The sequence below is a fragment of the Eublepharis macularius genome, chromosome 7 (assembly GCF_028583425.1).
Source record: "Eublepharis macularius isolate TG4126 chromosome 7, MPM_Emac_v1.0, whole genome shotgun sequence".
Classification (NCBI taxonomy): Eukaryota; Metazoa; Chordata; class Lepidosauria; order Squamata; family Eublepharidae; genus Eublepharis; species Eublepharis macularius.
The window spans coordinates 52,547,245-52,572,664 of NC_072796.1; the positions used below are offsets into that span (position 1 = coordinate 52,547,245).

The 25,420-nt window shown below is 42.0% G+C and overlaps 1 protein-coding gene across 2 annotated transcripts in view; it reads left to right on the top strand.

Moving 5' to 3' along the window:
• The first annotated feature begins 860 nt into the window (after window positions 1-860).
• Window positions 861-25,420, top strand: part of MBP (myelin basic protein) — a 144,709-nt gene continuing 120,149 nt past the window's right edge. Inside the window, exon 1 of one of the 2 annotated variants that reach the window (XM_054984692.1) lies at window positions 861-1,369. The gene's annotated coding sequence lies outside the window, so the exon portion shown is untranslated. The remainder of the gene's footprint in view (window positions 1,370-25,420) is intronic. The other variant, XM_054984691.1, reaches the window with a different exon arrangement.

A 25,420-nucleotide genomic window follows, 5' to 3' on the forward strand; every position in this document is an offset into this window, starting at 1 on the left:
TCTGATGAGGGTCTTAACAGTTAGGCAGATTAACATGGAAGTAAGTAATCATTTGGCTGCCCTGGTCCTAGCCTACTGAAAGTTTCCTAAGTCTAATTCTGCACTTTGATCTCTGCCAGAAACAAACTAGTAGCCCGTGAATCTGCAGGTTGCCAGGCAACCCTACCTTTGTCCTTCCTTTTCTCTAACGTAACTGTACTACTCCAGGCTTAGTTTAACCACACTACACATCTGTACTGTGAAATAACTCTCTGAAGGTCACCTCGATGCCACCTGAGAGTTGTGGGGTGGAAGTCTGATATGGGCACTTAAAAACAGATCACCACCAATGCTAAATAACATGATTTTCCCCTTTCACACCTAACATGTAAATCATTTCTCGAAGGCCTGGTTTATCTAGGAGGGAGAATGAGGTGGCTTTCAAGGCGACCTGTTACGCTCCCAGGTATGACTGCCAGACCGAAAGGGAACGCGCCATTTTAAAACTGCAGCCGCCGCAGGTAAGGAAAAGAAATCCTATGTGAAACGGCCTCATGACAGTGTTTCCCTCCCGGCCGTGTGTCCTTCTTCGCACGAAAGACACGGCTTCCTGGCTTCCGCGCCTTGCCCGCCTTTTCGGGTCCGGGGAGAGGACACGCTGCCTTGGGAGCGGGCGTGCCTGGGGGAGGCTCGTCCCCTGCCCGAGCAGCGCCCTCCCGCCAAGAGGGTGGCCTTTCGCCCCTTGCGTGTTTACCAGCGCGTGTCTCGCTCCAGTCCCGACTTCCTGGTTCGGAGCGGAGCTGCGGCGGGAGCCCCACCCCTTGGTGCGAAGGGCTCCCCGCGCTCCTGTGCCTGCACCAAGGTGCTCCTGGCCGGGAGGTGGCGGCGCGAAGACAGGCGGCAGCTGGCGCGACGGGACTGGACGGGTTCCTGGCTTGGGGGAGAAGGAGGGAAGGAGGGAGCTCGCCCGCGGTCTTAGCGGGCCAGAGATCGCGCGCTCGCTCTCTCTGTCCCGTCCCGTGCGAGAGCCTCGGGGCTGCTCAGAGTCCAACCTGGGCGAGCAGAAGCAACCATTCCTCCCCTCGGCGGTGCTTTCTTGGCAAGGCCACGCTCGCTGCGCTCCAGCAGAAGAGCCGCTCGGATTTGGATCAGACAGCTCCAGAGGAGGGGGATTCCCCCCGCCTCTTGCCTGCTGAAAACCGACCAGCGAAGCCTCCCCCGCTTTGACCTTCCAAACGCCGCCTTTCTCTCCGTCTCCCCCTCCTTCCTCCTGTGAGGGGTGAGGGTCTTCTCCGTCCGCCGCCGCCCCTCCGCTCTCTTGGCTCTGCTGGTGGATGCTGCAGACCCCGGAGCCCCAAGAGGCCGACGGAGAGCCAGAAGAACACCTCGGGTGAGTTAGGAGCTTCTCCGCGCCCCCCCCCCCCGGCCCGCTTTTGTCTCTGATCAGCGCTCTCTGGTGGGAGCTGCCAAAATAATGGGGAGGAGAGAGCGGCGGAGATGGTGGCACAGCAGGGCTGGTGGTGGCGAGCTAGTGACAGGCGGTCTAACGGCTGCGTCTGTGTGTAGGATCAGGGGCGCATGTCACATTACGATACTGTTGTGAGCCGGGCTGGAGGCAGGAGGTGAAGAGCTGCGCTGGTGGGGAGTGAAATTATTGGATGGATGGCCAGGGCGGTTGTTATGCCTCTCTGGTTTGGCCTAATAGCCCAGAAGAGAGAGAACCACCCCCATGAGGGGGAGAGGGGCGATTGTCCAGTGACGTTTCCGATTGTATACACTTCATTGATGTTCAGTAAGACTATCACCATAGTAGTAAAGAATGAGTTCTATGCTGGCTTTTATTGCCTTTCCCCCCTTTCTGGGCAAGTATTTCGCTACACCTGAGGGAGGATTGGGGAAGTTTTCTGAAGGCCTCCCAAATTTGTCTTGTTACTGATGGAATGGGGTAGTGGAAAATCCTTGGTATTAAAATGGAGAGCAATGCTATAGGAATGAAGCAGACGTAATGAAGTTGCTAGGAGAGAAAGGTATAGGGGAAGAGGGAGAGGCCCTGGCTCTGGGTTATGCAGGCCTGGATTTGTGCTAGGAGATAGTTTCATAATTGCCTGAATACTTACCTGGAAGTAAAACCCGTTAAATATTGTGGGGCTTATTCTGAGTACACTTTCCTGAGATTTGTTGACCAAAACATTGTAGTTTGACTTTCATTAAACACAAGAGCAGCTAGAAATTGTAATGCTTACCTTAATTTCAAATTATAAAAAACCCAAGAAAGCCAAAAAGAACATCTGTGGCTCTAAATTCTTGCACACTCCTCAACTAAGCTAAATTGGTCCAAAGCCACATATGATTTTAGCTTCATTGTATAAGCAGATAATAAAGGAGGTAGTTCATCCCCTGTATTTGTGAGCGGTTTGTAACTGGAACACAGTTACAGTTTGGAATTACAGTTCTCAGTGTAGAGAAACAAAAGGAAATGTTAGTCTTCTAAAATGAAACACACACCTTAACATGCGCGCAGCCTGATTCTGTAAAAAAAATAACCTGAGGGTTATTTTTGGATTCCTTGGTCTTTTGCATTCCAGGTAGTGTCATATCCTTGCTTGTGATCCATTGTAACTTTTCACAACAGTCTCATCTCCAAAGTATTGAATTTGGTAATAGCGCTGTGATTGCCGCCCGCTCTTGTTCACCGTGCTTGCTGGAGGCATAAGGCTCATTTGTACAACTTTGCTTCCCATATGGACTAGTTCCTGCCCACATGATTCTTTTAGCGTTGGCTTTGCTGTGCTCTTTCTGACAACTGAGCACTGGTAGTGTGCTCTTAATGAGTTCCATGTGTTTTAGTGGTTGTCAGGTGTAATTATAATTAAGTTGACTAGAATGAAGCAGTGTTCAATAAATACTTGTTAGCCAGCTCATGCTTTGCAAGAGTCAGTATGCTGTTTTACAATTCCATCACCTGTTCACAGATCGCATTAAGAACTGAAAATCAGACTGTAATTTTAACCCAAGACTGGATCAAGTGCATTTCAATGAAGTTTAGTCTGTTTTAGAATGTCTTTGATTTATTATTGTAATGTTTGCAAGCTACTTAAAGGTAAGGGAGAGAGCAGGATAAAAATATTTTAAATATAGAAATATTTCTGCCGAGAGCAACTAATTTCTGCTATTGCAGTGATATTTTTGTAAGTGTTTAAATCACACTAAATTAGCAATATGAAAGCCTTGCAGGCATGTTGGTATGGTACCTGTAAAAGGTACATGTTACATCATGTATTAAACTTAATTGCATAGAAGGCCCTTGTGCTTCTGAAACTGACATGCCATTTCAGTTGTACAAATATTGCTCCAAAATAAAATTTATGACAAGTTTTTAAAGGGATTGTACAACATGCCTCAACATATGTCTGATTTTTATAATGACAGTATTGAATTTTAAACACATTGCAAATAATAAGAAAGCATAATGGCTTTTCAGAAGTGAATAGAACAGGAAAGGTTAAGGAGTAATCACATAGGCATCGAGAACTTGATTCTCGAAAGCTTATGCTACAATAAAATTGGTTAGTCTTAAAGGTGCTACTGGACTCTTTTTGATTTCACATAGCTGAACATTCAGTTATATTAGAAAAATTCAACAGTACAACCTAAGAAATGATCTCAGACCTTTTAGACAGCCGTTTCTAAGCTTCATATTTTTGGTTCTAGACACTGCTTTATATAAAGTGTGTAGCTGTCAGGCTCACTTTGTTCCAGTGCCAAGCAGGATGCATGGAGGCTGCTCACACTTGTATACAGGTGAGGATGCAGCAGCTTAGCATGCTGACTTGCTGCGGAGCTGCTGAAAAAAATTATGGTTTGTGGAGATGGCAAATTACAGCATTCATTTGGCTTGTCATAAGGAACAGATACTACCCCAGTTCTTTTTCAAGGAGCTCCCATGCTCTTTATGTGAAGGAGGCCTCCAGAGGAAACCTCTTATGTATCTTCTGTTCTTCTAAATGAAGAAATTACTTTCTAGTGATGGAGGAGGCATTCCTGAAATGAGCTGGAAGAGTATTATAATGCTTTAAGGCACTCACAGATTGCCCATTATTGGCCTGTCCATTACAATAGCTTACTGTTATAGCTGGTAGAAAGCCTTGGAGATGTGCTCTGAGTCATAGAAAATGAAAGATATCAATCTGGTTTTTATGGTATGATTGATTGGCACCACTGGATGAGTAAAAAAGCTGACCAAACAGATTTCTAAAATAACTTCAAAGTTATGACTGACAATGATGACTAGTAGGAATGGATCATTTGTCACAGCTCTCAGGAGTTCACAGATCCAGAGGAGTTAGCCGTGTTAGTCTGTAGTAGCAAAATCAAAAAGAGTCCAGTAGCACCTTTAAGACTAACCAATTTTATTATAGCATAAGCTTTCGAGAATCAAGTTCTCTTCGTCAGATGCCTGATCAAAACTGGGCAGATACAGAAGAGGAGGGGGGGGGTTCACAGTTTCCATGTTTTCATGGAAAGGAGCCGTTCAAATAAGTGTCTTTAAAAGCATTTGAACAATATTTAGACAAGTGAGTGATGAGGATATCACTAAGAGTGAAATACAATAATCTTATTTTTGATAATAGCTACTGTGACAGACCTTTTGACTCCTCTTTTACATCCTATCCAAGTGGCATAGTTGTCATCTCCATAGGTGTGATGTGACAACCAGGTGATTTTGTCCTGATTATAAACATGCCAAAACACTCGCCCTCCCCCCCCAAATTGGGGTTTCTTTAGCACTAACAATCTGCCTCATCCTTATGACTTGTGCAAGTGTATGAGTAACTACAAGCAGCAATTTTGTTGCTTTTGTAGCATGTGAGAGGAGAAAGAGGAATGCTGGGGTCGGGGGATAAAAAAAGAGGGATTTGCTTTAAAGAGACCTTATTCACTTTGTTCATGAGCTTTTCACCTGAACGTGGCCTGCTTAACTGGGTGCCTTACAGCTCAGCTACACTGAGACCTCCAAAAACAACAATCCATGGAAGAATCTTCTCCTCCCGGCTGTAAAACGAGCAGACTTTCAATACATAACTCAGTAGGGAAAGTCTCCATATATCAGTGTTGCTTAGTATTTACCAGTGGTGGATGATGTATTGCTACTTTCTTAAACTAAGCTGAGTTCTGATGGGCTATGGCAAGGAAACTAAGGACTACTACTTTAATATCTGAGAGAATGTAATTAAGATAATTTTGGTTAGAGTAACTTGACATTTAGGATGGGAAAAGCAGAACCTGCTGAAATCTCCGCTTCCATGCAGTTAAGCACACAGTAGCCCTCTCTCCCTGTCTATCTGGTCACTGTTATTACTTAAGTTGCTATAACCGTTTATGTGTCAAGTTCATCCAAGATAGGCTAAAATTACTTCTTGTAGCAGACTAATTTAATTTTTCAAACTCTTTTTGGTGACTTTACAGCAGTTGTCTGTAGCAACTAGATATCTGGGCTTGTACATATGTATGTTGCTAAATAAAACTTTTTTTTACTGGTAAGGTGACATTTATTTGCTCAAGGCTACTGAATGATATTTCATAAAATGTGTCATACTTAGATAATATCCCCTGGATCTTAAATAATACCATTTTTTCAAAATTACTCATTGTGATAAGCCTACCATCAGCAGACCAGAGTAGGTTTTCAGCTTATAAATATGAAAAGCCTGTGTGCTTCAGACATAGGGAGAGAAGAAATAGTAGCGGCAACAAGGATAATTGTGAGTTCCTGCTGCTGTTATACTTTGTCTTTGTCTTGGCTGACAACAAGATCCAGTATGGTGTAGCAGTTACTGTGCTGGATTATGACTAAAGAGGCCTAAGTTCAGTTACTCACTTATTGGATGGCCTTGGGCCAGTCATGATCCCTCAGCCTAATCTATTTCACAGGGTTTTTGTATAGATACAGTAGGAAGGGGACCATTGATGCAATCTTGAGTTCCTTGGGAGAAAAGATTGGACGTGACTGAAAAATGAGCCAAAGGCTCAAGAAGGAGGTTTTCAGAAGGCTAAGAAGAAAGAAATTGAAGTGGATAGAATCATATGGGAACTTGACTAGGGAGAACTTAAATAAAGTATCTTCTTATATTTTCTAGGCTTGTTTATATAGAGTTTCTTGCCCAGCCTCATGGTATATCAGAGCAGAACCACAAGTGACAAAAGGCACAGATTGGACACTTGTCAGCTTCCCTCAAGTTTTGATGGGAAATGTAGGCATCTTGGTCTCGCAGCTTCGCTCTCTGACTGCTGTCCAATGGACTTTTCAACTGTCACTTGTCCAACATTCCGCCAAGCTGCCTACATTTCCCATCAAAACTTGAGGGAAGCAGACAAGTGTCCAATCTGTGCCTTTTGTCACTTGTGGTTCTGCTCTCAGTTGCGAAGTCAAACAAGATCTGCACATTTCTGTTCAGAACTGATACTCAAATGCAGACATGAGCAGGGCTTTTTTTCAGCGGAAACGCGGTGGAACGGAGTTCCGGAACCTCTTTAAAATGGTCACATGGCTGGTGGCCCACCCTCTGATCTCCAGACAGAGGGGAGTTTAGATTGCCGTCCGCGCCGCTGTCTGGAGTTCAGGGGGCGGGGCCACCAGCCATGTGACCATTTTCTCCGAGGGCAACCCACTGAATTCCACTTCCTCTTTTCCCAGAAAAAAGCCCTAGAAATGAGTAATGCGCATATACAGAAAACAACATCAGCATTAACTTTAAATGTCACCTGCCATAGCAACATTGCCATAGATCAATTAATAAAAAGAAAATTTCAAAAGTAATTCTAGAGAGGATATCTTCTCAAAGGGGGGTATGTTCTGAGGATCATTGAAACCCAGAGAGTTTCCTTGAAGTCACAACAGGTTAGCTTTATGCTGTCACCTGGCTCACTTTTCGGTGACAGTTTCTTTTTTTAAAGTAATTGAGTTTCACAGTTGTATCCCTCCACATGTTGGTATCATTGCCAAGAGTGAATGACAGTGTGATTTTTATTTCCGTGACTGCTGCTGTGTTTGGATTGATAGCTTAATGGATACTGTGCTTTGTTCAGAATGTGTGTTCATGTAATGACTGTATTTAAAAGCAAGAAGTGTTGGGACACTGCATATTTTAAAAAATCTAAATAAGGAAAAGCATTCAGTCTGTGATGGGGACTTTTGTGGCATGTGAAATTTCTAGGTTAAAATGTAAGGATGCTTTTCTCACCACGTGTTTACAGTATAAGAATTGGTCATGTGATTTACGACAGCAACTGGAACACTAAAGGAACATACATGTGCAACAGCTTGCAATATAATTGCTTGAGGAAATGTTCCTGCAAGCTTTATTTATGTAATCAGTCATGAATTTGTGTTGAGGTGTGCTGCATAGCAAAGAAAAAAGGGTAATTGGTGCAACCTTTAGTAATTGTCCAACCTCTACGCACTCCGTAAACAGCTTTGTCGAGGGGAATCTTCCTTCTTTTAGTACTAAAGATACTATTAAAGATTCTTCCTCTTTGAACCAATTGCCTTTCCCCCTTTCATTTTGCCTCGACATGCTCCCCCCTTCTTCTTTTTTGGTGTGCAGTATAGGACACACCTTCTCTGGTTTTGAAGAAAAGATTCTAATGAAGACTGACTTTAAAAAACGCCATTTTATATTTCAGTATTGACAGGGGGAAATACTCTCTAATATTGCGAACTAAAGTTTTTAAAAAGCAGTGAGGATACTGCATTAGAAAAGTGCCCCGCTGAGGGCTTTGAGGATACGTCAGTTTTATTACTTGATTTGCTGAGATTACCTCAGTTTCCTCAGTATATTGCTGAAGAAACTTACAAAGGGGGTTTTTTTTGGTCTTTTTTTAGCAGCACCAACATTGCAATGTTGTTGTTTAATATTTTTAAAAGGTAAAAAAGAATGGACTAAAAAGTTTAGGAAGTATAGGTGAAAACCTTGAAATGTAAAGTGGGACTCAGGGCTCTCTGCAGAATTTTTGTGTTAGCCATATTGCACCATCCCCCCGCCCCCGACCCAACACAGTTGCAAGGGTTTTTTTCTTTAAGGTGCCAGAGTTGCAACTTGCTATTTATTTTTTAAAAATTAAGAAAAAAAACTGGATTGGTTGCTGTTCAACCAATCAGGATGCAGAGAAATAAAGGGAAGGGTGAAAGGCAGGACCAGGGCAAGGCATCACTCTGAAGAAAGCATTCTGTATTTCAAAAATGCCTGGTTTGACTTTGCTGGGGGGGGCGGGATTGGAATATATGCACAGGGAGAATGGCTGCATTAAAACCGGGGAAAGACTGATTCTGTGGCAGATGCAAAAATGTCTAGTAAGCAGATTGGAGACTAAATCGGGGTATTTTATGTGCAGAACTCTGGAGAAAAATCAGTGCATTTTGGGGCCAGAACCAATGGAAAAGCCCCTTGCGGAAAAGACCAAAACTTGCATGGCTTTCCAATTTAACATACCCTTATATTGTTGATTAGGAAGAAACTTGTGGTAAAACCGGAACTCCAGATATGTAATTTGGTCCTAAAATACAGGCATGCTCTGTGTGTGTGAAAGAGCGGGAGATATATTGTCGAAGGCTTTCACAGCCGGAGAATGATGGTTGTTGTGGATTTTCCGGGCTGTATCGCCATTGTCTTGGCGTTTTGCCAGCAGCTGTGACTGGTATCTTCAGAGGTATAGCACCAAAAGACAGAGATCTCTTAGTGTCAAACTCAGTTTGTCAACTCTCAGTCTCTGTCTTTCGGTGCTACACCTCTGAAGATGCCAGTCACAGCTGATGGCGAAATGTCAGGAACTACAATGCCAAGACCACGGCTAAACAGCCTGGAAAATATGCAACAACCAAAGAGCAAGAGGTTTATCTTCTTATCCAGCATTGTTCCTCAATTAAAAATGTCCCTTCCCAGGCTGCTTTAAGCTCCAGGAGAGACAAAGGCAGTCATAAGGATTCCTATTCCCCAAATGATGGCAGGGATTCCCCGCTTTCACCCTCCATCCTCTGCCGCCACTTATGTGACTGGTGGGAGGAGGGAGGAGTGGAAGTGGGCCTCCTGGGCATGATCCTGGGATGGCATAACAACATCACTTCCCAGGAGTGACATCATTGTGTTACCCCCAAAAGCGCTTCTGTATTTTGCAGTGGACCAGTTTGGGCCGAAATCAGCTGCAAAGCTCACATGCACTTAAGGCACACATGAGGAGCATGATGGGACCTCTGTGAACGTAAGTGCCCAGTCCTCTCCCTCCGGCTGGGAGGGTAAGGGGACCTGGTATCCCTAGGCAGGCATAATATAGCTACCTCTTTCCTTTCCCTACTGAGGCTTAGAACAGCCAAGGGGAGATTTCTGATCAGGGAAATGAGCCTTCCTCCCCTAGCTCCATGGACTTGATCCAGATCTGCCTCTCCCCCTGTGGCTGGTTTTTAAGATCCAAGTAAATATTGGAATTCCAGCCATAGGACGCTAGCATCACATGTAGTTTGTCTTAGAGCTGGCATAATTTAAAAAGGTTTCAGGTGGATAGACATATTGGTCTGCAGTGGAAGAGCAAGATGCAAGCCCAACTCAAGAGCGATTTAAATTTGAGTCCAATTTAAATGAAGAAGTAATAGTATTGGTATAGTCAAACTGGGTCATATTCAGCATAAATGAGTTCTGCAGTGAATGGTGATCATATAAGGCATGAGTAACTAAGGTGTATATATCCAATAAAGTGAAGTTGTCATTGCCAGTTCAAGTATTTGTGGGAATTGTGCCTTTTGTAAATACTGCAGGGCCTTTTGTCTCTCGGTATTTGCATGTAGTCTTAGCCATGAAGTTCAGAGCATGCTTGTAAAAGGTCAGCTTGTCCTGATCTCAGGAAACTATTTCATGCCTTAAAGAAAGCTATCTTCAGCTGACTGTTGTTCTAACCTGTTACGTTGGAACCATGTTATCGCATATCAGCTTGCTTTCTGCTGATGGCTACTTCCAGCATATGTTTAATAGACTAATATGTGAAGAACTATCCTGTGATGAAAAGCTGTTATGTTATAATTATAATCTGTTGTTAGACAAGGCTTGTATATTTTTGGGAGCCTAAGTGGTTCGGCTGCGAATCAGCACTGTACTGGTTTGAATCCCACTACTGCCATGAGCTCAGTAGGTGGCCTTGGGTAAGCCAGTCCTCTCATTCCCAACTCCCCAGCTGTATTGTGGGGATAATAATAACACTAAATTGTTCACTGTTCTGGGTGAGGCATTAATCTGTCTAGAAGAGCAGTATATAAGCTCAGTTGTTGTTGTTGTTGTTGTTAATAGCTGGTATTAGGGTTGCCATTCCCCCACCCGGGGTGGGGGACCCCCCAATCCCCCCCTCCCCCCCGTGCCCACTTACCTGGCTGGCGGGGGGGCATGATCCCTGGGGCATCCCCTCCTCAGGGGGCGCAGCGCGCCCCTGGGTGCGGGGCGAATTGCCACTCCGCGAGAGTGGGTGACGGCGGCAGAGAGAGAGCAGGCGGTGGTGGCAAGAGCAGGCCGCTCTCACTACCGCCTCTGTGGCCTGTTCTCTCGCCGCAGCCGCCCCTGTCCCTGCCAGTGCCTGCTGCACAGGGGTGGCCACAGCGAGAGAGCAGGCTGTGGCCACTGCAGCTCGCTCTCTCACCACGGCCGCAGCCGCCCCTATGCAGCCAGCGCTGGCAGGGACAAGGGGCACGGCGGCGAGAGAGCGAGCTGCAGTGGCCACAGCCTGCTCTCTCGACGCAAACGCGGCCACTCCTGTGCAACCCACACCGGCAGGGGCTAGGGGTGCGGCGGTGGCGGTGGCGAGAGAGAGATGCCAGCTCTCTCTGCCCTCCCCGGCACATGTGATGTCATTACACAGGGCGCCTCCCAGAAGTGACCCCATCACGCATGCTGGGAGCGCACACGCACGCACGGTCACAACAGCAGGAGCAGCAACTGGGTAGGATCTGGCGTCCCAGTCTCCCGCTGAGAGACTTGCAGGACCTGGCAACCCTAGCTGGTATGGGGCTGGGCTTGGATTTCCCAAAAGCAGAGTAAGCTTAGAAAAGTGACCTGACTTTGACCGACCACTTTACAGATTCTTCTGGCATCTGAGGAATATGCTAAACTAGGCATCCAACTGTCTTCTGTTTTTCTTGCCCCTTTCCAGGTTCTTCTACAGACACTGAAAAGAAGTCTCAGCTAGAGAAGCTATGCTAGTTGCAGTTTTAGGAAGGAATGCCCCACCCTGTGATCATCATAAGAGTAGCATGATAGTGCAGATCAGTCCTGCTGGATCCATTTCAGTGAGTCTCTATAGAAACAAGAGACTCACACGGTGGTGACTGTTAAAATACCTGTCCCTGTGATAATGGCAATATAGTAAATAATGAAAATGAATTACAAGAATGCTCATATAAGCATGCTCATATATGCATAATAGGAGGACAATAAGAACTCTTGTTATCTTGTTTGGCTAATATGCTATCATTTGGTTAGAAGGTTAGAACAATAGATATGTAAAACCAAAACACAGCAAATTAACGTAATAAAATCCGACAACAAAAATCACCACCAATAAAATCGGCACAGTGGGCAAATGGCAGCATCGGCATATGCTGAGCCCATGTTGATTTATCCAGTAGAACAAAGCAGGAGTAACTACTTGTTAAGACATGATTGTTATCTCTAATAATTCTGAAACGTTCTTCTTACAAAATACTGGTGGAGAAGCAAAAGGTTTAGAAAACTGTGTATCACCAGTCTGTGTCACCAAGGTTTAAATTGGCAACCTCAATGCCTCTGTCTAGTCTGCTTTGCTACCTGGGATTGTACATGATCAGAGCATTTTTCACGTACAGAAAAGAACAGAAGTGTGCGACATTAGATCCTGCATTTAGCAGGTAGAATGGAACCTCTGGACTGACCAGATTTAGTACAAATACTGTCGATAAAACCTTGCTCAGTCGCTAGAGCAGTACCTTCCACTTGGTGCATTTCAGGCTGCAGATTCTTCTTCCTGAATAACTGATCTCACACTGGGAACACATTGTCCAAGACTAGAATCTGTTGCAGCCTCCATGGCCCTGACAAAAAGAACCAACCCTCTTTGTCCATCTGCTAATATTTCTGCCACATATATTTTTCAGATCACTGTGTTTGCTTTGTTCCTCACCTTTCATCTTGCAAACATTTTTTCCTAAGTTGTCTTCATGTCTTTATATGTTATGTAATGCCCTTGAGGTTAGGTTCAATAAAGCATCTAACCAAGTGCTTTGTGTTGCTTTTGTGAGTTGACTGGGCAAAACATCTAATGTAGAGCTGAGAAGTGGAATAATTTTGTATATTAATTTATGGGGCCATTTGTCTGTTTAATGAGATTGCCAGTTTTTATAAATGTGAATAAAATAGTGGGTAGCTGTGGAAATAAGGAAGTACAGATTGCTTTGTTTCGTAAACAGTCTGTGGCTAGCAGTGAACAGCTGGGATGAGGAGAAAACATCCAGGGGTCGGATTGAATAACCACATGTCTGTATCATTTGTAAAATGCTTTGATAAAACAATTCCAGAAAGAAAGATGGGTCAAAACTTTAAGCCTGAGAAGTTTTTCTGTATGCTCAAAAGAATTCCTGATAGCACTCCTACGATGCAATCTTTCAAAATCCTTATAACCTAAATCCATTTTCAGTGGATTTAGAAGGGTATAAGTCAGTCTAGGATCGCACTGGTAGAGATTTCTGTCATGAATTCTGGTTCTTTCTTTGTCCTGTGTGTCTGTGAAGAAGATTCAAAGGCGGTAAGTGGTACAGAATGTAACAAGCCACCTCCCCACCACAGCATATGTTGCACTTCATTGTTCTGTTTCCAGCATTCACAGTCAAGGTACTGCTTTTTAACATATACACATTAAAATAGATTAAACTTTATAATGCTTAGCTACTACCATCTTCCAGTGGTCCCTCATGATTGACCTTTAGATGGTGCCTTTTATACATCAAATAGAAATGGCAAAGGCACATTAGAGAGCAAATTTTAGTGGTAGTTTACCAGTGTTAAAATTCTCCTTCCAGAGATTTAACCAGATCAACATCAACTTCCATCAACTTAAACATCAGTGTTTAAACTTTAATATCGTGTGGTAGCGACAGAGGATCTTTGTCTTTAGAAAAGAGTTTGGAAGTTGATGTTGATCTGGTTGTTCCAGTTACAGATTTAGTTTTAATGGTTTGGTTTTGTTGTACGCTCTTTAAATACTTACTTGCTTTCTTGCCTTTTGAGCAGGGCTGTTTTAGATTTCCATGATCTCTAGGCAGTAGGTTTTGAGTGAGAGGACCCCTTGGCTTCCCTGAATGCACTGATCTGGGACAGCTGCCACTTCTTCCTCTGTCACCGACTTGCCCCTTTCATTCTCAGTGTAAGCCAATGCTGAATGTACAAGCAATCACTTCTTTCCCAGAACCCGTCTGTGCTGAACTTGAGAGGTCATCACTATCCTTTTTCACCCAGGCCACTCAGAGAGTATTGGTGCTATGTGGGCAAAATCAGCTGGTACTATGAAGAGTGGTGATGGAGGAAGAGATAGCAGCTGCAACTCTGCTGGGGCTGTGATAGGAAGAGAAATGAAGGGAGGCGGTAGAAACAACTACATTGTTGGACAGACAGAGGAGGAAGAAGCAGTGGTGTTTGGTGGTGGAGCCTTTTCTGTGGCTTCAGAAGGTGCCTGATGATGCCAATGTGGTGTAGTAGCTAAAGTGACGGACTAGTGTCTAGTGTCTAACCTCCTTACAGGGATGTTGTGGGGGAAAAATGGAGGAGAGGACAATGATGCAAGCTGCTCTAAGTCCCCATTTGGGGAGAAAGGTGGAATATAAATGAAATGAAATAAAATTAATACTTACTGTTGAGACTAGACTTCTCTGGGAATATGGTATGTTAAAACACCAATAATAATGAAATAATTTGCCTCTTAAGAACTGAAAGTCGATCTGAGAAAAATTTATTTGGATTTTCATAAATATTTTGACATTTTTTTCTGAACTTGGTATGCTCTGTGGTGGCTTGGTCACGGAAAGCTGCTAGCAGTTAGGCAACTTTGACATCATAACACTCACCTCCATATGAACCTTAAGTTCATTATGTGTGTTCTTTGAAGCAACTGAAAATACTATGATAGAGGAAAGACTCTGAGAGCCATTTCACATGTTCCTTATATTCACCCTATTTCAGTTGTAACATGTGAATTGAGTCTCTCACAACCTCACGTTTTTTATTATTTATTTGTGTTGAAAGTGTTTGCATTTTCTCAAAGTCTCAAAATGGTGCTTAGTAAATAAGCATATTGATCTCATGAAAAAATAAAGATGAATCTCAGCTGATCCCTACAGCTCACAAATCTTCTTATAGGAAAGATGTGTAAGTCTCCTCCACATGTTTTAGCAGAAGAGATGGAAGAATAACTGCCAATCACTCGTGCTTCATCCTTTGCCCCTGTAATACTCCTCTTAGAGTCTGTTGAATGTTTATTGTCACAACTGCACACAGGCTCTGTGTCCTGTTGAGAAAAAGGTCTTGAGGCAATTTATGCTTGCCTGAACAAATTCAGTTGTTGACAGAATGGGTTCCACCTCACAAAATACTTCCATGATAGATCAGTCAAGAGCTTCACAATGACAGCAAAAAGCAGATTGGCAAAACATATATCGGACAGGATATTTCCCACTCTGGAAGGAGACATTTTCATAGGCCAACGGCTTTAGATGATGTATTGACTATCAGGTCCAGAATAACATTTTAATTTAGAATTGATGTGATAAATTTACAAAGGATGAATGATATTTAAAAGATGAAGAATGTTTTCCCTTTTCAACATCATATGAAGCTGGGCTCAAGACAAGTGAAGCTCTTTTTCAGACACAAATTCTGATATTCCCCATAAGATTTGGTGAGGGTCAGCAGCAGTGGCACCCTTTGGGAGCAGGGCATGTCATACCTCTGGTCCATGGGGTCTTGAAAGAACCAGCCTGGTTACTACTTTCTTCCACAGGTCAGTTCATTGTTGAACCCATGCACATGAAGGTGTGGTTAACATCACCCACTTCAAAGTTACACAGCATTACAGGCGAGAAGAGCTTCCCCACTGCAGCCTGCTTCCCTCTTCTCTTGACTCCCTTGAGTTCCCCCTTCCTCCGTTTTTCCAGCCACAGCTCCACAGTGTGCTAAGCTCCATCCTCCCTGTCTCTGTCCTTTGCTTCTTAACCATCCCTTGCTCTCCACAGCCATGCTCTGCCCTTACACCCTCTGGGTCAGAGAGCCATTGCTTCCCCATCCAGGATTGCTTGCTGCCTCCATGCCTTCTGAGCATCTCTATGGCAGACTGCCCAAGCTGCCCTGTTGCTGAGGCTAACCTGGCTGCAACCTCTGGTGCCTGATCCCACCCTGCTTCATCTAAGTAAGCCTTGCTGCTGGGCCCAAAGGTGCCCAGGTGGGCTGGCCACTGGAGGTCAGATGATGTTTTAAAAACAGGACTGCATATATTCATGGAAGATAGGTCTATGAATTATTATACTTAATGGCTAAATATAATCTATATGGAGGGACCAATGGTAAGCATGGCAGCGTACTTTTGTGTCTGTGCTGAGTTCTGTCCAATCTACTTCCCAATCAGTGGACTAAAAACTTGTTCCCTGTATTACTTTTGTTTAGCGACTTACTTAGCTACATACTGTCTGGCCTGCTTAATGGTGGAACGGCACACACGGTCAGCGTGAGCTCTCTGATTTTACCTTTTAAAGACTGTTTTACCTTTTAAAGACTGTTTTAATGAAGCTTTAAGATCCTCACAGAGTGATTTAGAGTACTCAGCTCTTAATTTTTAATCTGCAACTGCTTTTTAGAAACTATAAAGCTGAACCGGGCTATCTCACAGGTGTTTCATTGATACGGCTCTTCACAGACGGAATGGAAATATAAAATATAAAAGCATGCCAGTAACTCATTAACACTCTACTTTCCTTGAAACAAGTGCTCTACTAATTAGATAGATAACTTTTGCTGTTTTTGGAGATACTCTCTGACCTTGGGGCTTTGAGGCTGTTATGTGAAGAGAGGGATGACTCAGCAATCAGACAGCTTTACTGACAAGGGGAGAGGGGTTGGGAAACGCCCCAGAGAATCTGAAGAATCTGAAGATGAGGAAGTGGCGTGTCTCCCTCGTATCAAGCAAACGAAAATTAGGGAATTTTTCCCTAAGAAAACAAAGGATATGTTTTCCATCCCGGTGTCAAATCCTTTCTCCCCGCTGGCAGAGACGGCTGATGTCGAATCCACGCTGAAGGAAGCCAATGACAAACAGCCTTCTAACTCCTCAAACAATAATACTCTTAACTCAAAGAGTCTCAATAAGGATCCAACTACTTGTGCTCAGCTGAGAGATAGTGCTAGAGAAGGAGAAGGTTGCTACTCAGATATTTTATTTGGACACTCTGCTATGTTAGACTTAATTGCCAAAACAGTGGACTATATCTTTAAATCCCTAAGGGATATCCAAGAACTTCTAGAGAAGATTCTACCATCTGCATCTTTAAAATATAAAGACAGACCCCCAGATTCCCTGAATGATGATTGGACTTCACAAGCTCCCCGTGCTCCTGTGTTATCTCATGCAATCTCCCAGGCTGCCTGTCAATATGAAAAGGAACAAAATAAGGGAGAGTTGCACTCTATATCTTCTTATAATCTTTCTTTGCAAGATACTAAAGTCTGTCTAACTGTTTGCCCCTTTAGAGGCCAGGTGGTTAACTGGTCCTCTAAGAATTGTGTAAGGAGGCACCTGTCTAGACTTTTGAGGGAAAACCCTTACTCCATTGATTTGAAGTGTATTGAATATATTAACAGCATGCCACAAACTCAGAGGGTATTACTTTCTTTTGAGTCTAAGAAGATCCCTACACTTATAATGTTTCAAAGATATACTTTGAGACCTTTTGGAATTTTCCCCACAAGAGTCTTTACTAATACTAAGATCTGCCCTCTCCTACCTACTCATACACATAAAAAGAACAGCCAAGCCTGAGGACCGAAGCCTAATCCCTTCGACTAACACGACTTCAGCTTCCTTGGTCCCGGACCTGATTAGCTGGACTGATGCCCCTCTTCTCCCATTGACGAAGGCCACCTATCTGGAAAACTCCGTAGAGCAAGAACTACTCTCATCCTTTACTCATCTCCCAAAATCTGAACGAACAGAGATTATGGATAGATTGGAGGAATTAATACTTTGTCTCCGCAATTCGGAAGGCCAACCTGATATAAATAAGTCTGTCTCCCCCTCTAACTCAGCCCTGAAAATGGGGTATGAAACCTCCCCGATGATGATTGAGCCTACATTCCTGCCTTGCCCAAATGAAGTATATGCTGAAAATATTGCTGCTCCTCTTACCTCGGTATCAAAGAACTCACCACTGAATGGGTGTATTTTCCTGGATACTGAGAAGACCTTGGACACTATTGACAAGGCGGATTGACTATCACCTTTCCTTCTGTCTTGGAATATTCCTGGATGGCATTCTAAAACATCGGACAAAGACTTTGTCAACTATGTTTCACAGTTTAAGATCATCCTCTTCCAAGAAACCTGGATGCAAGACTCGTTTGAACTTCCTAACTATCTTGCCTTTCACTCCTATGCCTCAGTTGGACCAAAAGGGGGAAGACCCTCTGGAGGACTGAGTACTTTTGTGTCGACATCCTTAAGTGCTTCTCCAAGAAAACTGGAAATCGACAAGAATTGGATTTTGGCTGTCAGCATACTCTCTTCTCACTTTGAGATCATCTGCATTAATGTATATATTCATCCACTTATGAAGCAATCTGATATCAAAAATGCTTGGGAAGAACTGAAAGATTGTGTTCACTTTGTCCTAGATAAGTTTCCCTCAGCCTTTTTAATTATTGGTGGTGATTTTAACGCAAGATTCGGACATACTGACGAACAGCTGATCAACGAATGTGGAATAGGTGGTCTAAATTTAATTGATGAATCCTGGCCTCTCTTTAGGCGACGATCACTAGATCCAATCGCTAATTTTGCTGGTGCATGCCTTTTTCAAATGGCACTTAGGTTAAATCTTGTCATTCTGAATGGTCTATCATTGGGAGATTGCCCTGGCCAATTTACTTATTGGTTGGGACTAAAACACTCCATCATTGATTACATCCTTATTTCGCAAGACCTTTATGATGACCATATTGATTTTATGATTGATATAAGAACAGAAAGTGACCATTTGCCTCTAAATCTTAAAAAGATTGATCCACCAAGACTCCTTAGGAGCTGGGCCTGCCCCAAAACAACCAAACCCAATGGTTTAAAACAAAGAGGCAGATGTAGAATTAAATGGTCCTCCCACATTAATGACAATTTTGGCTCTTGGATAAAATCAGCAGATGGTCAGCTTCTCTTAGACACCCTAACCTCTAATAACACTAAAGGGAACTACCTAATTGATCAGTATAATTTATTAATCTCAAATCTTCAGCCATTGCTTTCAAGATCTGGAAGCCCTAAATATGATAGGATCCCCAATAATAAAAAATGGTTTGACCATGAATGCATCCAAGCAAAATTAACCTTTAGGGAATGCTTTAGGGTTTTCCACCAAAACCCAAACCCAATTACCAAACTTGAATTACAACTTAAAAAAAAGAAATATAAAGAGCTGTTAAAAACTAAAAAAAGAGATGCTGATCGTCTTTTATGGCAGCCTCTTATCAAAGCCACCAAAGAAAAAGACAATGTTAGTTTCTGGAAGATTATTTCTAATCTCCAAACCAAAGCACCCAAGGTATCCAGTACTATCCCCGCAGATGTATGGGAAAAGCACTATAGTGCTTTGTTTAGGGATCAGTGGCACTCTGCTCCCCCTGCTGTCTCATTAGATAACTCTACACAGTGGCCACCAGTCTCTGAATCTGAAATTTCCTTGTTAATTTCACAAATGAAATCTGGTAAAGCCCCAGGAAGTGACTTTATTGTTGCTGAGCTTCTGAAATCGCATATAAACTGGTGGGCTCCAGTCTTAGCAAATCTGTTCTCATACATAGATGCCTCAGCTCAATTTCCTAAGGATTGGGGCTTGGCCACAATTGTTCCCATATTTAAAAAGGGTAATCCCTCTGCTCCGTCAAATTATAGGCCAATTAGTCTTTTGAATGTGATCTGTAAGTTATACACGAAACATCTCTGTTTAAAACTGTGTGAATGGTTAGACCAAAATAATCTACTCGAGATTGAACAGGCCGGTTTTACACCTGGTCGCTCCACTATTGACCACTGCTTGGTGTTAGATTATTTTATTTATAAATATGTGAAACACTGGAAGAAGACACTGTATGGGGCCTTTGTGGATCTCAAGGCAGCCTTTGATTCTGTGTCTAGGGGAAGGCTCTGGGTTAAATTGGCTGACTTGGGCATCAATAAAAGGCTATTATTTTTATTAATTAAGTTACATGAAAATAATATCCTTCAGATAAGACTTACACCGGACAGCAGACTCTCAAAAAGAATTCCAGTCCAAAAAGGGGTCAGAGAAGGTTGTCTACTGGCCCCGTTCCTATTTAACATCTATGTCAATTCTCTAATCACATGCTTTCATACAACGGACACTCATGCCCCTGTGTTCTCTAGTGGCAGAAAAGTTCCAATTTTAATGTATGCTGATGATGCTGTTCTTTTATCTCAGACCAAAGTTGGTTTGAAGCGAGCTTTAGAAAAATTTAATGATCAATGTAACTTTGAATTGTTAACAATTAATTTCTCTACAACCAAAATTGTTCGTTTTGGCAGCTCATTTAGGAAATATATCTGGAATATGAAAGGAAATGGCATAGATCAAATTAAGAACTTTCAGTATTTAGGCATAACTTTTTCTTATAATGCCAAATTCTCAGCACATCTGACCTCATCAGCCACTTCAGCAGAGAGAAGTGCAAATGCCATCCTTAAATTGTTTAAAAGGAAAGGCGCTGGCTTTCTCCCTATGGCCTTAAAAACTTACCAGGCAAAATCTTTGGCCCAACTTTTGTATGGCTCACAAATTGGACTCTCTGCCAATCTTAAGATTCTTGAAACAGTCCAATCAAAATTTCTTAGATCTCTATTTGGTGCTCCCAAGAGTACATCTAATGTAATACTTAGACAAGAGGCAGGATTACCCAGAGTTGAATTAAAAGTATGGGAACAGGCAATATTCCTCTGTTTGAAAATTCATTATAATCCAAAGGGAATGATAACTCATCTCCTAGCTGCGAACCCTTATCCACCTTGGTTCACACAAATCTTTAACAAGATCAAGCAAATTGGCCTAAATCCTGAAGATCTTTTTAATGGAACCCTGAATATGGCAAAAACAGCTATTACTCAGAGGCTTCTTGATATTGAACTTCAAAATGAAGAAGCTTCACTTCCCAAGAACTTCAGGTGCTTAAAATCTTGGCCTAATTTTTCAGCTGCCCCATATTTATCCAGTATTACCCATGAGTCCTACAGATGGGCATTTTCTAGAGCCCGGTTTGAGGCATTGCCTTCAGCTGTATTGTACGGCAAATTCTGGCAGATACCAATGCATGAGCGCTTATGTCCATGCATGGACAATATGGTGGAATCGGTTACTCACATACTTTTATTCTGTGAATTTTATTGTGAAGAACGGTCTCGCCTCATACTACCTCTTTTGTCTAAATTCATCCCTTTGCAATCCTATTTGGAATTTAGACCAGAAGTTCTGCGCAAATTTCTTTTAGAAGATTCTCAGAGCTCAGTAACCTATGCTGTGGCCAAATTCTGCTCTTTAGCTATCAGAAAACGTAAACTTCTCTTAGTGGAAAAAACATTATAATTTTTTTTCTATTTTCATTATTGTTATTCCATTTTCACTCTTATCCCTTTATGCCTGTGGTTTTCCTGTATTGATAATATTGATTTATTGCTTGTAATCGTATTGTTTTATATTGCTGGCTTTTGCTGTAATAAATTGGATTTGGATTTGGCTACATACTGTCTGTTCCCCCCCCCCAATGAAACAAGCTAAAAGAGAGAGATTTTAAGTTATTACAACACAAATGTGTGCCTTCTTTAAACTTCTTGCCATAGAGCATGTGATTTACTCTATTAACTCTCTCAACCAACTGAATATATTGTATTAGCATCCACACGTTGTTTATGTACTGCAGAATTAGATGCTCCGGTTTCTCCCTAAGTAGCGCACCCTGCATTGTAAATTGTGATCAAAGCTTTAAAAGGCAGGGGAATACCGTTGTCTACTGTCATTCATTATAGTAATTATTATTTGGGCTAAGGGTTTCCCCTCCTGCCTTTCATCTCTTTGTTCTGCAACATATTTGGTCTGCATTCAGGGGCTTCTGTGAAAAGGGCAAGCCATGTTTAATAAGGATGACACAAAACAGCACAGATGTGAGGCCGTTGTCAGAAATTGAGACATTCATGCTCAGGATGTTTGATGGACCTCTTTTGATGTGTTTTGTTAGGCAGTGATATGTACAGTGAGTGTCATCCAGGTGGCATTTAATGGCATTGTCTTTCCCCAGCTTCTGTCCATCTCTGTTGCCTTGATAACTTTTTTGAGATCTCTTTTGCAGAACATTGTGTGCAGTGCTGGAAAAAATTCCTAGTTTTGCATCCAGGCCACCTCTACAGGGCTGTATGGATTTCTTTTGTATGCATAATTCAGACTGCAGTGTTTGTGTTTTGAAAGGAGGAAGGAGTTGTTCATGGTGGGTGTTTGTAATACGGGTGAAGTTCTGTATGGTAACCTGATATGGTTAGATGACTGCCTACAGGCTGCCAATAGTGGGTGTACACTAAGACCTGACATATCTCAAAAGAGCCCATTTCAAACAAACAAATTGCTATTGTAGCTGCCTCAGTGTGGTTTCACTATAGGTAAAGGTAGTCCCCTGTGCAAGCACAAAGTCATTACTGACCCATGGGGGGACGTCGCATCACGGCGTTTTCTTGGCAGACTTTTTACAGGGTGGTTTGCCATTGCCTTCCCCAGTCATTTACACTATATTTCACTATACATCCACCTTATAGATATGTATCTATCTGGCTTCCCAAGCGGAGAAAGAACAAACTATACAAAACATAAATTCCACATTCTATCAGTGGAGGAAAATAATTTATTTGTTAAAAGATGTATGAGATAGTTGGAGGGTTGGGCTGGAAAAGGGGGGGAAATGCTGATGCACTTGCAGGACAACCTTTGAAAGGTGCTCATTTCATTCTTCCTTGATTTGGGAAAAGGGGAAACCAGAATTATCAACAGAAGCAAGGAGTTGAACATGGAAAAAATTCAGATTAATGCATGGTGATAATCTTAATTGGTCACAATGTCAAATAATAAGCTTTAAAGTTTAATGTAAATAAGCTTGTAGTCAAGGGCTTAATGAAATAAATGGTGTTGATTTTCCTTGTGAACTCCCACACTAGGGGTCTAATGTAAGAAGTCAGCCTAAAATAGAGGTTAACAGGACAAGAATTTTATTGAGACCCTGGTTATGAATTAACATTAAACTGCCCCTCAAGTCATGATTCATTATGGTCCGAGTAACTTGCTTGAGAAGTGCACCCCTGCGTTAGAACACAGACCATTTTATCATTTGAGCTAGTGGCCCATTCATTGTGCATTCAGTTAGAAGCCACGTTCCACTTCTGTTAGGATGTGTGAGAATTTTGCAAGCATGAGTTCCTTTTTATCTTTGACCTCCTATTCCTAGAACATATCTATGATGTTTCCTAATTTCAGTCCACATACTTGTGTCAGGTTATAGTCTGAAGCCATGTGAGATAACAGCCTTGCAGAATCTAAACCAATGTGGATCTTCGATTTCTGAAAGGCAGGATAAAAATGCAGTAAATAAATTTGGGAGAGTAATTTCAATTCATTATAATGTTCTACTGGAGCTCTTTTCTTGTTAGAGTGTGATATATTGTAGAAGTTACTTTATGCTTTTCATTAGTTTGAGCTTTAAAAGTTACATGTGATCTGTAGAGAGAGCTGTGTTCTGAATATTTCATGAAAAATTTCTCCAAGGTATCTATTACAATAAATGCAAAATCTCTCTCAGAGATAAGATGACTCCAATTGTAAGCATGTGTGGCATAATTTCCAGAATTACCTGCAAACCTTTATTTTATATTAAACATATTGAGGATTTTCTTGTAATTTTTCATTGTTGAAGCTGGATCTATGTTGTGATTTGTCCTCAGATTGAAATACGAGATTACAGTACAAATGAAGATACTAATTAATGCTGTAAACCTATACACACTGACTTAGTATTAGTAAGTCCCAGTGAACAGAGTGGAACTTCTAAGGAAAGTAGCATAGACCGGGATTTGCATAACAGTTTGAAAGAAACAAAATGAACATTGTAAATATCAATAAAGACCTTCGTTTACAGTTCAAGTGATACTATTAATTGCCAATTCTCGCTTCCACTGCAGACTCCCACATCATACTCAGAGGGGTTTCTGGGGGTCCTGCAAATATCAGGGAAGTGTTTTGAGGATGTAGTGGTCCGTAGCAGGAGGTGGAAATGTTCCATTCTGCAAGTGAAACACCAAACAAATTAATATGGATAAAACCTATTGAATGAATATTGTGAATGAGTTGTCCCCTCTTTAAAACAGAGTTTTTAATTGGATCATCTTTTCATCTCTTTTATAGCTAAGTTTCTGTCAAAGCCCTCATAATTGCTTGCAGTCCCATAAGATAGATTCAAGCACAGATTATTCCCCTTAAATATGTAATTTTTAGTTACTTGAAAGATGAAGTTGCTTCTTAAACATTATGCATTTGCTTGTTTATATAAAATGACAAGATGCTGTTGGTTCATAAATAGAATGTTCAACATTAGGGACAAAAAGAATTTATGAACAGAATTTACATTTTTCATACAGTACATTTTTCATACAGAAACAGACTTGAACTTGCATATAAAAACATGATATTTGTAAAATAAAAGGTATTAACACCAACAACTTGGCTAAATTCCAACTTGAAAATTACATTCTTCCTGCTTCTTAGGCAATCAGTTAAATAAATTGCATTCATTTCCTGTTCCAGAATAGGAGCAATTCCCAGCATCCCAAAAGTGGCTGTATTATTTTTGTTTGTCTATAAATATTTGAGATCTTTAAGTGGTTATTCATAACTGTTGATTGTCAACATGTTGGGCTTGGTTCCTCATGTCCCAACCAGTGGCTCAGTCATGGAAGAGGGCACAGTGAAGTCTCAGATAATGATTCAGAGAGATTGCTCCTGCAAGTTGTCCACACTTCACAGTTCCTGTAACCTTCTGATTCCAGTTTTTGCTGTGTGCTTTCAGTTTGCCGTAAGCTCCCTAATAAACTACTGTCATCTCTGACTTCATTTCTGTGACTGCAGATTACTGTCTCTGTATCTTCAGTTAGCTCCTGAGGGCTTTGCTCTGTCCCCTTTTGCCATCCAAGAAAGAATACTGTGTTATCCTGGGACAATGCATTTTTAATGCCTGTTTGGTGATGTTTATATATTAGTAGCTACCAGTCTGCCAAAGTAAGTTTCATGATAAATAAACAACCAAACAATGTTATCAGAACATATTTGCTTTTTACATTCTTCAAATTTACATGTATGTTTTTTTAGGATTACTCCTGAAAATGTCGGGTGTGATTGCATCTAACATGTTACTTACATTTGTCTACGGTCAAGAATTAGACATCACTTCCTTTAAGAATATAATATAAATATCTATGCAGCATCAGTCGAATGGTCCATCTAGCCTGGCATCTTGCCTCCTACGATGGCAAGTCAGATGCCTAAGGAAGACCCCCCCAAAGAGGGCCTATTGGCAGCAGCCCTCACCTGCTGATGGTTTCAGCATTTGACAACCAAAAGCATGTAACACAGAGGACCGCTTCAGCTATCATAGTTAATTGGTAGCAATAGACCTTCACAAATCTTTACAACCCCTTTTAAATTTGTCTTAAGCCAATGGCTGTCACCATATCTCATGGCAGTGACTTGCAGAAGTAACCTATCCATTGTGTGAAGTAGCCTTATGTTTGTCTTGAATGTATTGCCAAACACTTTTATAAGGTCACCCTAAATTTTGTATTATGAGAGAGAGGAAAATTTCTCTGTATCCACTTTCTTCGTTCTATGCACAATTTTGTAAAACTCTGCTGCAATGCTCCTCCCTTGTTTTGCCCCCCTAAAATAAAATGCCCCAGGTGGTCTAGCCTTGCTTGATAGGGCAGGCAGTCCAACCCCATAATCCTTTTGGTTGCCTTTTCCTGCATTTTTCCTTGCTCTTCAGTGTGGAAAGTGAGATTACTCCAGAATCAGAGAACTCAAACTAAAAAA